The sequence below is a fragment of the Gossypium hirsutum genome, chromosome A02, assembly GCF_007990345.1.
Source record: "Gossypium hirsutum isolate 1008001.06 chromosome A02, Gossypium_hirsutum_v2.1, whole genome shotgun sequence".
NCBI classification, from domain to species: domain Eukaryota; kingdom Viridiplantae; phylum Streptophyta; class Magnoliopsida; order Malvales; family Malvaceae; genus Gossypium; species Gossypium hirsutum.
The window spans coordinates 22335322-22339533 of record NC_053425.1 but is presented as its reverse complement, the minus strand read 5'-3'; the positions used below and the strand labels follow the sequence as shown (position 1 = coordinate 22339533).

The 4212-nt window shown below is 37.0% G+C and overlaps 1 non-coding gene across 1 annotated transcript; it reads right to left on the bottom strand.

The window, feature by feature from the left end:
- Positions 1 to 3494: 3494 nt before the first annotated feature.
- LOC121216867 (small nucleolar RNA R71) lies at positions 3495 to 3601 on the bottom strand. Its single transcript, XR_005913074.1, has one exon. It is a non-coding gene; the product is annotated as a small nucleolar RNA R71 (small nucleolar RNA).
- Positions 3602 to 4212: the final 611 nt, after the last annotated feature.

The following is a 4212-nucleotide window of genomic DNA, read 5'->3' as shown; positions in this document are numbered from 1 at the left end:
CTACCTGTGGGGAATAACTCACCCACGCCATCCCTACACTTACAATGGTAGCACCGGTTGCAGCACTAACCGAAATCGCAGCAAAGCAAAGCTGCTAGTATATATACGGCTTAAAACCTTCAGTAGTGGTATTATAATTGGCACAAAGCCATAGGTAACTATAATAAATTTGACACATAGCCATAAGCGACGGCAATATAATCGGCACACAGCCATGAGTAAATATGATTGACACAGAGTCATAGGCACATAGCCACTAGTAAATACGACTTTCACAAAGCCATAATCAACATAGCACAAAGCCATATTTAGGTTGGCACAGAGCCATAATCAGATTAAGCAACACTAAGCTGTCCATCGGTCCACTGTCATCTCATGTGACCCATACGACCTTAACAGATCAATTCTGGATCCACACCCGTCTCGTGCAACCCGTGCGATCCTATCAGAACTTTCTCCGTATCAATGTCCTAACCCCATGCAATATGTCATGTATGCCATGCTCAATCATCACACGTGTATGTAAAATGGCCATGCTCAGTAACAATAATTTAAACATATATTAAAGCATATCAGTCGTACAACCACCGTCAAGTCAGTTAAAACACAGTCATATGATTACAGTCAAATCGGTCAAATTCATAATCCAAGTCAGACATTTACCCATAAGGGAAAAACAGTCATTTTACCCTACCTGGGTATTTCGATAATTTTACACTACAAAGGTATTTTGTAATTTTATAAACTGGGGGTATTTCGATAATTTTACAAATCGAGGGTATTTCGATAATTTTACAAACTAGGGGTATTTTGGTAATTTTACAAACCGAGGTCTTAACGACCCAACAGATGGTCCACTATCGCCTGGAGCGACTTAAGTAACCTAGACAGACATAATGATGAAAGTGGGCCTAAGGCCCATTACTCGACCCAAGTGGGCCCACACACTCGTGTGGCTCATTTAGCCCAAAAATAGCCATAGCTATACGAACATCACAGTCCAAACAACACTTACCACATCATATAAATTTTATTTGTGGGGGCCCACAGGTCTATTGGGCCCGGACAGCCCACTTCGACCCACGAGGCCCAGAACAGCCCAAGACCACGAGAGTTTTCGTGGTGGTCACTACAGTTTATCGCCTATGTTCGCGGGCTCGATTCACCACTACAGTTGGTGGGACTTGTACGAAAGGAAAAAGATATAATGAAAATGAATTGATTTCGTTAAGTAGGCAGATTTGTATGAGTGACAGAAAGGCAAGCAAAGCAAAGCAGAAAGACCATTTCTCGCTGCTATTCTTTGATCAAATATTGAATATAATTGCTGGGCAACATTATCTCTTCTTCCTAGATGGATACGATTGGTATGATAAATGGCTGTTTGACATTGCTTTTGTTAGTGACAATCATCAATAACATTGAGGGAGTTCTCTTCACTCTCTCTATTGTTATTTTCAGTTTTTTTCTCCCTCATTTGAATAAATGGCATGCTTAGAAATTATTTTTCTTGAATCAGTACTGATAAGCTATAAAAGTAACATGTTTTTAATCTCAGTATTGATGCGTTTTTTGGATGATTTATTATGTAAATTAATGAATTTGATGCTCCTAGTCCTTTGAATTTATGTTTCTATACTTAGGTAAGCATAGGGGAGCGAAAGGAGCGAAAAACGAGCCAAAATCGGACAAAAAGAGTTATTTCCAAGATCCACACGGCCTGGGCATTTCTACATTGGCTGGACACATGCCCATGTGCTAGCCTATGTCGATTTCGAACCCTACTTCCATTTTACGTGAAAAAACCCAATTGTTAGGGTTTCTAAGCATTCTAAAATTTATAAATACATAGTAGAAGAGGACATAAAAGGGATATGCAGAGAAGAACGAAGAAAAGACTTGAAGAACGCCACTAGATTCATTTGAAAAGCGGATCTCCTTCAAGATTAAAGATCCCCATTTAATCTCTTTAGAAGTTTTCTTGGGTTTCTTTATGTCTTGTTGTTTCCCTAACTTTAAGATGATGTTATTTTAGATTATGAACTAAATTCCCTAGATACCTAGGGAAGATGAAACATATATGAATCTTATTATTTGATTTCTGAATTACATGATAAATACTTGATTCTTGTTCTCAATTATGTATGCTTATTTCGTGTTTTAATATTTTTAGGATATTAATTCATGCTTCATGTGCTTATTTCAGTAGAGTAAAAGTCCCTGTTTAAGGGTAGATCTAGCATAATTGAGTGGAGTTGCATGTAATCCTAGAAATAGGACAACATAAATCTACCAGATTAGAGTCAAATCTAATAGGGGAATCCATAGAGTGAGTTAATACAACAATAGAGGTTTTAATTAGAAAGAGATTTCAATTAATCAACCTAGAGTCAGTTGTTTTTATTCTCGAAAGAGATATTAACATAATTTAGGGATTTCTACGGATCCAGGCGCAAGTGAATAAATCGCTTAATTCAGATTCAAAATAATAAATGAAGTCTAGGTGGATTCTTTCCTAGGTATTGTCTATCTCATTGGTTTTCTTCAAATTCATTCTTTGTTGCGTTCTTAGTAATTAGTTAGTTAATTTTAGATTAAAATCAATCCCATTAATTTGTCAGCTAAATAATAGAAAAACAGTCATTACTAGTACTTTTAGTCCTCGTGGATATGATATTCTCGAATTACCATAGCTATACTATTATTTGATAGGTGCGCTTGCCTTTGTTGTAATTTTAGTTAGTTTAGTGACTCATCAAGTTTTGGCGTCGTTGCCAGGGACTAAAATATTAGGAACACTTTATTTTTATTAATTTAGCCATTTTTATTTTTATTTTTATTGTATTTGATTTTTTTAGTTTAATTTTGGTTTTCTAATTTTTCTTTTGTTTGCTCCTAGCAGGTTCTTTTAGTTTGTGACTAGAAGGAACATGTCAGGACCAATAGTATTTGATAGCGAAATTGTAAGTATAGCTCGCAGAAACCATCGAGAAGCAAGGTAGAATTGACAGAATACAGTGGAAGAGCAAAAGGATGTTATTGTTATTACTGAGTAGATGGCTGATAATAAGAATAATCAGCTACCTCTTATGGTTGCTGCGAATCTGGCAAAACCGAATCCTGCTCCTCGTACTATGTATGATTAGGCCAAGCCCACTCTAACTGGAGCTGAATCGAGTATTTTGAGACCCACTTTTGCTATTAATAACTTCGAACTGAAGCCGAACACTATTCAAATGATCCAACAGTTTGTTCAGTTCAATGGTTTGCAAGATGAAGATCCAAATATTCATTTGGCTAACTTTCTGGAATTTTGTGACACTTTCAAGATAAATGACATTTCTAACGATGCCATTCGCTTACGGTTGTTTCCATTTTTATTGATGAATAAAGCTAGACAATGGTTGAACTCCTTACCATGAGGTTCTATCACTTCATGGGATCAAATGACCGAAAAATTCTTACCAAAGTATTTTCTGCCGAGTAAGATAGCTAAGTTGAGGAATGATATCTCTTCCTTCGTGCAAATGGATTTAGAGACCCTATATGATGCATGGGAGAGGTATAAGGATTTATTACGAAGGTGCCCCCACCATGGGTTAGCTCTATGGCTACAGGTTCAAACCTTCTACAATGGTTTGAATCTTTCAACTAGGCAATTGATCAATGCAGCAGCCAGTGGTACTCTGAACAACAAAACACCTGAAGAGGCTTATGAGTTTATAGAGAAGATGTCACTAAACAACTATCAGTGGCAAGTCATGAGTACGAAGCTGACAAAAGCAACCAGTGTTTTTAACGTAGATCCGGTCACCATGTTATCTAATTAGGTAGAACTTTTAAATAAGAAAATTAATGGTTTATATGATTCTATGCAGGTACATCCAGTGATGAAGTGCGATACGTATGGAGGAGGGATGAACAATCTAGAGTGTCTACCCTATGGTCCTAGCACAGAGAACGATCAAATAAATTATATGGGTAACAATTCTAGACCTCAGAATAATCCTCACAGTAATACTTACAATGCAGGTTGGAGGAACCATCCCAATTTCTCTTGGGGTGGTCAAGGAAACAAAAGACTACAACCCCCTCTAGGCTTTCAACAACCTTACCGGTAAGAGAAAAAACTGAACCTTGAGGAGATGTTGATGAAGTTTATTTCGATGTCAGAAACCCACTTCTAAAACACCAAAACAGCACTTAAAAATC